General features: G+C 26.4%; 1 protein-coding gene across 3 annotated transcripts in view; it reads left to right on the forward strand.

Moving 5' to 3' along the window:
• LOC113552216 (leucine-rich repeat-containing protein 24-like) overlaps positions 1-14,861 on the forward strand; it is a 155,517-nt gene that overhangs the window by 84,868 nt on the left and 55,788 nt on the right. For all 3 annotated transcript variants that reach the window (XM_026954971.1, XM_026954970.1, XM_026954972.1), the window contains one exon: positions 2,953-2,989. The gene's annotated coding sequence lies outside the window, so the exon portion shown is untranslated. The remainder of the gene's footprint in view (positions 1-2,952; positions 2,990-14,861) is intronic.

The raw sequence follows: 14,861 nt of genomic DNA on the forward strand, positions 1-14,861 counted from the left end.
ATAATTGTGTACTTTCATTTGAAATATTGTGTTATGTAAATACATTTTGTACGATATTATAATAAACTCAATAGTGTCGACGAAGGGCTTGTTTTATGTCGCATATACGACGACGATGTGCTTTTTTTATTTTCAATTTTCAGTTCGCCGAAGACCTTAAACGATATTGTTTAAGAAATTATACGAACAACGCGTAGTAAAAGAGATTTTCGCAAGTTTTTCTTATCGCAGAACTTATGTAATATTAAGTACAATTGAATAATAATATACACACCCACACACTCCGGTACGGCAAACGGTATGTCACTTCCTCTGGTTATGGCGTAATGTACGATATCAACAGCGTAAATCGTATTATAACAATAATGGATTAGTGCGACATAAATATACATACATACACAGCATAACAGTCTGAATTTTTTTCAGAAATAATACGACAACGAGTATACGTAATTCGTGTTTTCTCTTTTCGTTGTTCATTGTCTACGAGACACTTATTTTTAAAAATATCTTCTGCGGAACTTTGTTTGCGAGAAAAAAAAAATAAATAATAATAATAATAGTAACAATAATAAAAAACAATTTTTAAACTTTTATCGCAAACAATGAACGTTTTCTTTGTCGCCGCCCAGCGGCCGCTGGTTCGCAATAAGTGGTTTACATTTATTTTTCTATTGTTAATCGGATACTTCTTCTATTTAATTTTCCGCGGCCTTATATATTCAGATACGCACTACCCAACACACACGCATAGATACGCAAAAGTCTCGGAATGATTAATTAAACGTTTTCGGAGTGCGTCTCCGGATTCTAGTCCATTGGCCTTCCGCCGCCGTTGTTGGGTCGATTACCAAAAACGAAACGCGTCTCATAGTGAATTAAACATATCTCTGCGAGCATTGTAGGCAGTCTCTCTCTCTCTCTCTCTCTCTCTCTCTCTCTCGTGTTGTCGTATGTATGTGTGTATGTGTGTATCTATGTATACACACACACATATATATATATTCTGCGTACGTCTACGCACTACGAATAGTTCTCGGAAAGGATTTACATTTAATTTACCGGATTGTATACAATTTTGATGAGAAGACGAATGCCCAATACGTCTCGCGTGTAGGTACGTGAAATATAGTAAATAAAGTCGGCAATTAAAACTGAACTAGAAAACAAACTGCAAATTGAATATGTATTCCGCTCAATGAAATTGACGAGAACATGTTTAAGCTCATTGAAATAATATATTTTAAGGAATGATGTATAATCATTATTATAAAAATTATTTCAGTATAATAGTATGTATTTATTCGTACAATAATCGTTACTCAATAGTTTCCGTTTACGCTATTTATATGCAAATTGAAGAAATGAATACGTTTAAAATAAATAATTAATTAAATACGAGTTCAACAAGTTACTATCCAATTATATAAGTCTGTTTATGTATGAAAATCAATTAAATAATATTTACGGATTTTCAGCATACTTACGATGAATAAAAGTTATATTATATTGAAATTTGAAATCGTATGAAATTCTATTTTATTTTTGTCATTTTTCAATATTTTATACTATTCTGAAAGTCACTGCAAGCTCTCAGCATGTGCCACTGTTATTTTCAATATTTCTTTGATGAATATTTTATTGTTAATACTTGTAAAGACTTTATATTAAACAAAAAAAAAAAAACATAAATAAACGACTCATTCTATTTTTGACAATCAATAATAAAAACTATATTTAACTATACTGAATATTATATAATACACCAGTTACCATAATGCATTTTCACACTTATTTTATAATAAGGAAATACATTTTTTTATAAAGATTAAAAAAATTGAAAATTGTTCAAAGAAAGATTATTCAAAATCAAAATAAATTTATTAAAACCACTGTATATCCGTATAGTTTTGTTTATAATATTAATATGAAATTTATATTAGTTAATTTTTTATTAGATAAAATACTGATAAGCTAATCAGAAATAATACTTAAATAATGGTTCTCTAAAATTGATTAAAAGTTGAAATTGCTCTTAAAACAAAATAATACAAAAATGAAAACTATTATCTAATTAGAAATTACTTTAATGCTCATTAGAAATCAGTTAAAACTGATAAGACAAAAGTCATTTATTCTTCAAACCGGTAGCTCCATTGTTAACATGTACAAAATTTACAATACAATATAATATATATATTAAAATCTGTATTTTATAAACTGAATAGTTACATTATACCACTATATAATACATTGACTACATCGTCTGTTTAGTTAGTTTAGATTATAATTAAATAATTAATTAGTTGATAAGTCAGATGTAAGTTTTTGTAAACACAAATACATAATTTGTAAGTTCAGTCAACCCTGATTATCTCCAATAGACATATAATTGCCTGAATGGTTAATTCACTAATTATAATTTTAGGATTCAATAAGCTTACCTAGATAAAATTTAATTTAAAAGCTGCCTTGCTTTTAGGAAGTTGACTATGAATATAACTTTTAGGTATGGTCAGAAACTATCAGATTCTAAAATTATACATTTGTACCTACACCAATACGTTCAAATTACTTATAGTGAAGCTATTAACAGAAAAAATCTATTTAAATAAAATTATAACCTATACGTTAAATAAAATTGTATTATAATCGTATATATATACATAATTTAAATTAAATACGTATTGTATAACTTTTTCCTGACATCAGATAGCATAGAAAATGCATTTAAATACTAAAAAACATTATTATACGTGTTTCTTAAGTTGCATTTTTTTGATAAAAAAACATTACAACTTTAGAAAAACGTTCTTTATTTGTACAGATTTTTAAAGCTTACATAACGTATAGTTTTATAATTTTCAATTCGATTTAATTAAGTTTTAATGATAAAAATAAACCATACAATAATATGTATATAACAATAAATAGATAAATATTATTTTTCAGATTCTAAACGGACCTTTTATTACAAATACAAAAAACAGTAAGTATTAAACGAATTTTAAAACCTTTTGTTATTCATAAGTAATTTAATTTACTTAACTAATATTTTTTTTTCATTATTTCTGTTCAATACCTTATTTATTGACTAATAATTTTTTTCTTAGGTTAAAGTTATTGCTTTATGTATTTACAACTTCCCATCAAATATTGTGTTTTTGATAAAATACTTAACCCACCATGTTTTTTTTATATATATATATATATATATATATATATATATAATTATATATATATATTTGATGCACTCGACAATCTTTATATTATATTTTTATCTAATAAAAAAATTATTTATAGCATCACTAAATGTAACAAACTAATATGTACCTGGCAAAATCTATAGGAAACCGTCAAATCGACCTTTGATAAAAAAAAAAACGGGATATGACCCACATAAGTACGAATACATTTTAAACTTCTTATCCAGTCTTATTTTGAGGGATTTCCAGATCAAGGATGTTCTATGACGTAGTATTTTTAGTGTTCCTCGCCGTTTTAGTCGTATTTTATTTTTATATTATAATTTTGGGGTAGAAACAATTTTTATTCGTTGAAGAACCAATTGAAATATCTGGGCTTTAAATGTAAAATGTTTTAATTTAAATCATTTCTTACAAAAAAAAAATAATAATAATAATATTTAAAAAATTGTAAACTAAAGTTTCAATTGCAAATGTATATATTATTTTATTCTAGATATATCTAATACACTATTTTCAAAAACTGTGGTCGTTTTATTTTTACGTTTTACCGTTGTTTGAATAATGATTAGTTAAAAAATATTAAAATGGATTGAAAATATCTATTAAATTTATACTGTAATACATGTACCCATTTTAGGTACAGTGTACACGAATAGTTTTATAATGAATAAATTATAAAATTATAAGACTTTCATTAAAAGACGATATTTTCTTTAAACATGACAGATTTGACATATTGTTAAAATATTATAGCGTACATGGCGTACAGCTTAAGGCACTTATTCTACTAATTGAGTAATTTTTATAATAAAAATATTAACGAATTATATCAGTAACAATGTATTTCGAGTTTAGATTACATAGTACAAGGGGTATATTATATTATGATAATCAACTAAATATTATTGGTACACATTAACGATAAATCTTAGTTAAAATAATAATTTATTTTTAATATCAATCAAACCATGATGAATATGTATATTTTAATTTTTAATAACACATTTTCAAAATAATACAATTATTTACTATACTTTTTATATTATTATCATTATTATTATAATATTATAATTTAAGATCCATTATAGGACTTAAAAACTATAATTAATATATAATTATTGTGTTGAATTTAAATTAATAATAATTTTTGTTTGTTTGTATACGTATTTTTTTCTTTATTGGTTGAGGTATAAATCTTTTTACCATTAAGCTATGTTAAACAACAGAATTTTATTGGTGTATAAAAAAATGAAACATCATCGCGAGATGTAATTTCAACTCCTGTATTTGATTGATAACAAATTGAAACCATCGCACCGTCTTATTTTACTTCATACATTATGCATAAGTGTATTTTTATTTTACTATAGAAATGTATAATGATACAAAGTTTTTGCAATTTGTTAGACTTTACTTTCAAAAAACAAAAAAAAAATCAAAACTTTCCATCGCTTGATTGAAATACAAAACATTTTTACCGATTAACATCAATTAATTCCATTTCGGGCAAGTAGACATTTCTATCGTTATTATTTCCATAATAAGTTTAATCGTCTTGGCTAATTATCGGGAATCGCTGCAAAAATGTCTGTAGAATTATCTCTTGAAAAGTACCGTAAATATGTCAATAAGGAAATAAAACAATGTCATTTTATTAATAAGTACATATTTCGTTTTAACTTGATGCTTAAAGGCTTAAAGAAATATAATGTCAGAAAACGTTAAAATTAATTACATTAGAATTTGTCTTGCATTACTATGATTCGTGGTGATCGGGATTATTTCAAATAAACTCGATGAATACAAAACTAATAACGATAAATACCTTGACATTCAAATTGTTATTAAAATTAAAATAGTAAATTGTTAAAATGTAAAATAAATTGAAAAAAATTCACTAAATCGCTAATATATATCATTATAAATACCTACAAACAGATAAACAATACTAAAACGATAGTGAAAGTTCTTGATCTGATGCGCGGTATGAAAACATATTAAAATAAATCAAATTAGACGATATAGTTTAGTCCGTAATACTGTAATATTCTATAACATTATAACTAATGTTATTATTATTATTATTATTTGTTAATCGCAAAATAGACGCATAACAGCATTTATATTTTGAATATTCATAATGATACAATATAGCGTATCTTAATTGATTCAATGTTTCCTCGAGTTTTAAGTATACACAATATCGCAAAGTTAATATACAATTGTAATTACATTATCGATTTGCGACGGCAGCGGCGGCGGTATATGTATGTACAGACGAACAAAATCGCTGTAACAACATCACGGCTATGGGGTATACAAAACAATGGATTCCCCACCGACGTAATACGCCATTTATTGTATTAGCTCTTCTTCTATTTGATCCCGTGATACATCGCTATAAACATTTATACACGCATACACACACACTACAGCATATGCGAAACTGATGATATTGCTTTCCCGGCGAGCGCACGTGCGTGTGTGTGCAGTTACCGAAGACGGGCGGGTTACCGCAGCTGTAATAATAACGATATATTATACGCCGAGCGTACACTGCACTCGGCGAACACAAACGCATGACGTTGGGTTCGAGACAAACTCGATTTAAAATAGTTTACGTACAAGACGATTACAATTATTGAGGTGCCATAAACTGACTGGCGCACAGTGCCGGTATGGGCGCTACGGGCATATTCGCCACGCGTTCGAAACGGCACGCAAGAGCCGGCGGCCGCCCTGCGGTGGGTAGACATTTATCACGGTAGGTATAAGAGGCGATAGTTGGTATTACCGTTGACCAAACCATACATAATGAACTACCCATATAATGTATAATGTACGCGATCGATGATATCGCCATGTCCAGTCCACGGGGTAATATATTATTTTCGAACGCGACGCGGTAATTTTCTCAATTTTTCTATTATTATTATTATTATTATTATTATTCTGAACGGAGCGGTGGCGTATTGATATTTTGCCGAACGATGAGTGCGTGTTCTTTTTCAAAAGTTGTCCGTAATTGTCTGTCTCAGGTTTTTATAGCAGTAAAGGGACTTTGATCCTTGGCTCTTAGAGTGGTTCCAATTAGAAAACCGGATCTACTTTGTACTAACTCGAGGAGATAAATAATCAGAATTTTTTATTTTAAATATTATAGGAAAACGGGAATAAAATTCACTGTAATTACTTTTCAATAGAATTTTTTTCCTGATTACTTAGCAGCTCGTCGATATTAATTTATTAGTTAATAACTAATTGTATTGTTATTAGCGTGGCGCATTTGAAGACCTTTTGAAATTTAGAACCCCACAGAACGTTTATCGTGACATTAAAAACAAAAAAAAAACACTAGAGAACTGTTTTTTTTTTTTTTAATCAAACAAAGGCTGGAAAAGTTCAGTTTTAAGTGTACAATGTTATTGTTTTAAATAATTTTATAAGTAGTAAGACAATTATATTTTTATAATTTTTATTGTCTTTTTTTATTAAAAAATGCTTATAGCATTAGACTCTTATACCATCACTATTTAATAATTTAATTTCCATAAAGAGATCTTCGCCTCCAATACAGCCTAAGACCACTAACGTTTACGCTATGCCACTGAATTTTATCAGAAATAATATTATAAATATTATAATTTTTATTATACAATACTTAATATACAGCAAAACAATTTATTGCAGTTTTATTTAATCCTGCCTTAAAGACTCAAAGGCTCAAATTTTAAATTAATAAAAACAAGAAATACCAAAAATTCTATTTACGTACTTTTTATTTAATAAGTACGTACGGTATGTAGGATAGTGTGACAGTTAACAGAATTAATTTGCACTTAAACAAAATCAGTTTAAGCAAATAGCTATCCGTAAAATTAAAAATGGTGAAGTCTTTAGTTATTTATTTATTATAATAGTAAACGGGACAAGTCCTTGACATTTATATAACATTAATAATAATAATACACTATTACATACATACATAGTTATATTATATATACATTAAATAAAATAGGTAGTTCAATAAAAAAAAAAAAAATGTTCTACATAAAACATACCCTAATTGATAGGTAACTGTATTTCTTTTCATTTTTATAGTTAAAGCTTTAAGTAATTTATCATGTATAAAATCAATAAAATCTCTTGCTAAAAGCAAATGTAAATGTATAATAAATAAAAGCCAATAATAGCTTTGTAGTTGATGCTCAAATCATAGAAAACTAACAACTGGAATGGTAGTGACTATTAATTATTAAGTTGTCTATTGTACGAATATACCAACAATTTTGCTGAGTTCGTAAATAACACACAACAACCACATCTAGTTATGCAATGGGGGTGTATTTTTCATATATTATGGACATGGCCATAGGATTACAGATCAGCTCACAATCGAGAAACAATGCGGATTGGTATATAAAATGGGAGAAAAACACAGATCACTACACGGTTATTACTTATATTTAAAAACACAAATTGAATAGTGGTATTATGTGCTAGGGTGTGGTGTTAACATTAAAATCGGCCATTTGCGGCCAAATCATCATTGTGGCTCGAGGGTGAAGTTTAACGTGTATTACGCAAATTAAAGTACAATCACATCGATTGAAATTTCGAAATCTAAAGGTAATGACCAGGTATATACATTAATCGATTAATCTATACTAACATGACAGCATGTCCTATAATGTCAATCATAATATATTATGAATATATTATATTATATCACATACATAACTCATAGTCCAGTAGTGTTTATCTTACTGTACTATGTATACTATTTGATTATTTTATTGACTAATCGATGATTGATTTCATGTTTTTTCGATGATTAAGATACATTGATTGAAAGATTAGGCATAGACTTACTTTTAACCCGTCGACGCGACAACATCCGCTCGATGACGAGGATTATAATATAACATGTTACGATTTTTATAGAAGTCAAAAACTCAAAACACATTTACAAATACAGTGTTTGAAAAAAAAGTTTTTTTACACCCATACTACATTGTTTATCATTTTTTCGGGGTGTAATGAATAAAAATATAATATCAAAAATAAGTAGTTGTGTATCGGGTTACACGTTTGCATAAACCCGATTTCACTATACCCACATTTTCCGGTAGCGCGTGGGTAGAACTATCGCCAAAATCCTACGATAGTGCGAACCGTCCGATTTAATCATGTACAATTTAAAACGAAATTGTTGCTTTTTCAAGTATCATGCCCTTTATCCCGACAATCTCCGAACAAGAAGCATTTTGTTCGCTATTTTTAGTATATTATAACGTTATATCCATATCGTTATACTTATTGGTATGTTCGTAAAATCAAGACCTGTACAACGGAAAAATATAAATAAATCATTTTACAATTTTACATTTTGTTCTTATTGAAAACAAAATTAATAATAATTATAAGCAACAGTTATAAGTGTAATGAGTGTCGAGTGACAACGAACAGTTGTCAGCAACATGCATTTGATATATTTATATGTCCCATATATTAACGTGTTGCGCAATAAAATATTATTAACCCCTGCTCCCCCCCCCCGCAAAATAAAACCAAAGGCGGAAAGATGAGAACCTTTATTAGATATGACCAGCAGCCGTCATCTCTAAAATCCCATTGATAAAAATTAAAATATGAAAATCACTTTTCATATTTTGGAAGTCTTGTTTTAGCTCTTAGCCATAATAGTTAGTCCCTTTTTTCAAATAAATACGATCATCTCGACTTACGGTACGAACGCATTACATGGTGATCATAACGTACAGGTATCTACACCGCACAAATTGTATACACACGGTTATTATACTATAATTACGCCGTGGCTCGGATATCATCTGTAATTCAATAGAAATACAAATCATATTCGCGCTCGTCGATATATTACTAGCTGTAATTCGAATTTCAGAATATTATTGGCGCTTTCGCTCTAGAATCCATTCGACGCGGCGTTCCTAGCCCCAGTTCCGTTGACTGACAACAGGGTGGTGCAGCAACATATACCGATGCAAACATATACAATTAAAACGTAATTTTACTGGGCACCGCATTCGTTTGTCGTTTCGTAGTAAATGTCCCGCATTCCATAATCATTTGCGCAACCTATACAAAATTGTCTACGGATTCAACACTAATTATAGATAATCTATTAATACACATAACATAACATGTGTATAACGGATATCATTACGTAATGCCCGGAAAAATCGCCGGTTGACGAGAATCGGGCCAATATATAATGTACCTAATATGCAGTTGCGATCAACGCGAATAATTTGAGCAGAACTAAATCTGTTTTTTTTTTTTAATTTAATTACGTTGTCTGGACATACAATGCCGACGTCGCGTGCGCCCTGCAATTGACTGCGATGTAAATGTTTAGTATTTCTCTCGGAGAGATAAGTACTATGAGAGGTAGTACGCGTCTACGTAGATGGTATTTTTCTGGACATGTGCTCTTCTACGACGATAACGAATATCGATCACATTCACTCACGCCGGTACCCAAGTAATGACTATATCGCAATATTGATTTCGATATCTCGTAGACTGTAATAATATATAATGAAGATAATAATTTATATACACGTGACAACTTTATCAGAGGGTGTGCCGATGACATACTAAGCCGCAGATATAATATAAAATGTCAGATCAATTGAAATTATTCGATTCAACGGATCGGTCAACATTTTATACGTTTTGTTACTATGGATTTTTTATAGAAATTATTTTATTTAATATTTAAAATATTACGTAAAATTTGAAAAAAAAATTCAAGTTATATTGAATGTTTAAATGGATTAAATTGTTAAAATACAACGAAATTTTATTTTATAAAATATAACAATATAATTTATTATTATTTTAAATTATACCAATACTATAAAAAACAATAGCTTAATTAAAATTAAAATATTATAATATATTACTTTTCTGTTACATTCATATTGTACCTATATATAATAATATTATACATAATATTGTATACACAAAATAAATAGTTGTAAATATTAATTGAAAATAAAAAAGGTTTAAATCTTTTATAACACAATCATCCATTATTTTTGGTTCTTATGTACATTAGCTAGTCGAAGAGTGAAATGCATGCTCACTCTATTTTTCGTTTAATAATGAATTTATTCAGATTCTGATTTTTGGAATTTTTAATATACTTTAAGACCATAATTTTAAATTCTTGAGATTTTTTCTGTTTTCATTTTCAGTAATATAAACTTCTATTTTTCAAATAAGAACCCTCCTTTTTTACTGTAAATTATTTAGTGAAAAGTTTTTTTTTTTTTTAATTTTGTTGTACTTAATTTAAAATTTAAACAATTAATTCTTCAGCTATTAACATGTTTATACTAAAGACAATTGTTCTTAAAAATTGTTAACCTTTAAAAATGCTCTACAAAAATATAAAATACCTATGTAATATAGAATAAAATATCGGAAAATTGTTATTAAACTTAGAAATTATTACAAGTGATTATTATTGTTAAAATAAATTAGTAGAATTTTCATTTGTCATAACACTCATAATATTATCTTCTAAACTCATTATCATGAACATGTTATCCTTAATACACGAAGTTAAATAATTTTAAAACTACTCGTAAGGTTTTTAATTTGTGTATGTCAGCATAATTAAAAAGGAGCTTTTCATTCGAAGAACAGTAGCTTGTATCTCTACAGCAACCTAATAGAAATATTAAAAATTTCAAGAATTTAAAAATTTGGCATTTGATTATATTTAAAAATTCCAAAAATCATATTTTAAATAAGCGCCTTATTAACCACGAAAAATTAAGTAATCATCATGCTTGGTAAATCATATTATATAATAAATTATGATGTGTATATATTTCGATGAAATTAACTAACAGCTTTAAATTGACGTAGAACTTTTTTTGCACGTTTAATTTATTCAGATAATATTATTATATAAATCATTTTTTTTTTTTTTTACAGTTCGTAATTTCTAATTAAAATTTATTTAATTTATCTGATAGGATTATATTTATTATTAATAGTAAACAAAGTACTAACAAATTAATTGCTGCCCATTCAGTCGATCCTAATAAATAAATAAATTTTATTTATAATTTAAATGTTTAAACGTATAATGTTAAATTAATATTTTTTTTTCTTTAATTTAAAAAATATTCATACTATGATAATCATACTCAATACTTAATATAATTAAAAATTGTATGCCTCTGATAATGCAAAATACCATACTATAATTGAGTATTAAATTTGAACTCCAATTAAGTTACATTCACGTGTCGAATAATTATTCAGGGGGAAAAATTAAAACCAAAACATTTTGTTTTAAATTTTATCAAAACATTACGTCTAAGCTAATGTTATGTCATTTTGGAGTATTCTATAATGTATAAACTCTTGGATTCAAATAATTTAAGCGAGGATTTCGTTTAAAATGAATCGTATGAGGCGGATTGGTAGTTACAAATCCATTTATAATAAATGAGAATCTTACACTGATTATGAATTACGAAGATTTATATCTAACAGCATACCTTTGTCCTTTTTAGTTCTTAAAAATAGTCAAAATGTTTAGCTTTTAAAAATTCACTCGGAATTATCTATGTACAAAACTTTTATAAATTATATAGTCAGACCCAAAAATCAAAACACTCAATTAATAATATTATTAATATAGGCACAACTGGTAAAAACATGATTGTTTATGTGTATATACTGTATGTGTAGAATAAATTATTTATTAAAAATAACATTCAAATATTATTATTTTGTCGGTAAAGGAATTTTAACGTTGTTGAACTATATAATATGATGTCAACATTGTACTATGTTTACTGTTAAAGTAATCTATTTATAAATACATATACTTTTCCCGTTATTATTTCTTAATAATTTAAATAAATTATAATTATAATTTAATAAATTCAAAATCTGAGATGAAATGTTATTTTATAACAATAAATTAGGTAATAATAACAATTTATAATTTAACGGCAAGAATAACAATTAACAAAATTAGTAATTTAAAAGAAATTTCTTTTAAACTTTATTATTTCTAAAATTTATTTGTAAAACGACTATATATATATACACACAAATATATAATTTTAAATCGATTTTTATTAAAATAACACCTACACTTGGAAATGAATAAATAAGAATAATTTTTTGTGTTTAACTCCAACTTCTTTCATCTTAACTTTATATACTATTATAACTAATTATTCGTTTAAAATTCAATATTTATTTTGTTATTGCAAAGTTAACACTAAAAAATATCCTACTCTGAAATATTAAATTAAAATAAATTGAAAATTAAAAAAATGTAAGAAATATTTTTTTTCCAAAAATGTTGTTTTGCAATAGCATCAAAGTATTATATAATATATTTTTTTAAAAGTTAAAACTCAATATGTTTAGTGTATATTACATTTAAATAGATCACCTTTTATACAGTATCTATGTAATATATTTTACTTGAAATAATGTAGAAATATGCCGATAAGTAACGACATATACACACATCGACTGATTAAAATTATACATTTAATAGTGTAATGCGCTTGACTCAAATATAAATGAGTTCAATCACATCGGCTCCATTAGAATATAAAAGCAGTCAATACTACAAAATATTTTATACACAGACATTATAAACAAAACGTGATTTGCATGTTGAACTAATTCGAATTTATTACAAAAATGTTTTATGTAAAAGTCGTTTGTGAGTTTGTGCTCATATTATATTGCTTGGGCATTTTATAATATGTAATATACCTAGGTGAAATAATTTCATTTTATACTATAATATTAACTATTACATTAAATATTAGTATATAGTATATTCTATACTATTAATAATTATTAAAATACTGTTAATCTTCAAAAAATAATATATTTAGTTAAATATAATAACTACAGTTTAATACCATAATACTCTGTGTAAATTCAGAGACGACAAAGTGTAGGGAAAGTGGGACATCTATCCAGGGTATCGCGCTTTTGAGAATATTTGAAAAGCTTCACGTTAATTCTTATATAAACTTACAAAAATCTTAATTAAATTGTTGTTGTATACATTTAAAATGATTTAAAATAAAAATATAACAGATTTATTATGAATAACGAGTTAGTTGTTGTATTAATAAATACAACACAATTCACTAAAATTAAATGACCTAATAGTCGGAAAAAAAGAATTATACCATTAGATACTTAATTTGATTTTATGTTGTTTAATGTACGTGAAATATTATTTTATTTTAAATTAAAACTTGTACAATTTTACAAATTATTTTACAGGTATATTCAAATAAATAGGACTTGAGTAAATTGGTTTAAGAAATATAATAGTAAATAAGAATCTATATTCATAAATCGAAGTATATATTGAATTGAAAAATAATGATTATTATTAAACGTTATGTTATTTATACCTATATGAACAAATTGAATAAAAATAAACTAAACAAAAACAACACTTACTAGCAAGACATTTATAAAAATATTCACTTTGAAAAAATCAAGAATGATTAATTTTTAGTAAACAAACTTTATAAAATATATAGAAGTATTCATTGTATAAGTGTTGCACTGTTGTACTTTTGTACATATATTAATAACTATAATAATATTATGATTATTTTATGATTTGAACAATGAGTATGTTAATAACAATTATCTATCCATTTTTCAAATCGACCGTATATTTTCTTATTTTATTTTAAAATATCTAAATGGTACTAAGTTTGACAATCTCTCCTATATGCTGGATAAGACGTTTTTAATTTTAGGATCTCTATCCGGGGCCTTTCATCGTTTAACAACATACGCAACGTACCTACTCGATAAAAGGTTTGATATTGTGCCAAATATAAAAATAAAAATAAAAGGTACTGTACATAAAATCCAGACGTCGTTTACTGCGAAAACCACTTGTTTGCAACTGCGTTATAAAAACATACTTTGTAAATGTACCTTTTAAGAATATATGTCCAGCAGATTGTTTTTGTTATAATATAATGATATAAACATCGTGTTATTACATTAAAAGCTTTTTACCTATATGGCTTTATGACATTATTATTGTTATAATACTTCAGAAATCAACATATATTTTTATATAATATATTATAACCTGTGCAATACAATATATTTTTTTATAAATATTTACGGTTGGTTTGAAAAAATCTTTCCTCACATATATCAAGTATTACTGTGTTAATATATATAATTTTATACGATTATTTTATTTATTCAATTAATATATTATTGGTCTTATTAACCTATTTAACAACGAAGTAATATTCATTAATGTGACATTTTGGTAAATTTATAATATATCGATTGTATTAACAATTTAACAGGCTCGTGATATAATTTTATGTTCGAAACAAGATAATCAGAAATAAAATTACCCGCTTCACAACAAATATAAACGCAGAACCCTACAGTTCTAACGAACCAAATTCTATACTTCAGTATAAAAGACAGTAAAATACAACTTTTTTTCTTAAAACACATACATACTGACCATACGTGACACCTACCATGTTATACCTAATTCCCACAGAAAACTATGTGCTAATATAGAACGGGCAAAAAAAAAACACGGACAAAATAAAA

The sequence above is a fragment of the Rhopalosiphum maidis genome, chromosome 2, assembly GCF_003676215.2.
Source record: "Rhopalosiphum maidis isolate BTI-1 chromosome 2, ASM367621v3, whole genome shotgun sequence".
NCBI lineage: Eukaryota > Metazoa > Arthropoda > Insecta > Hemiptera > Aphididae > Rhopalosiphum > Rhopalosiphum maidis.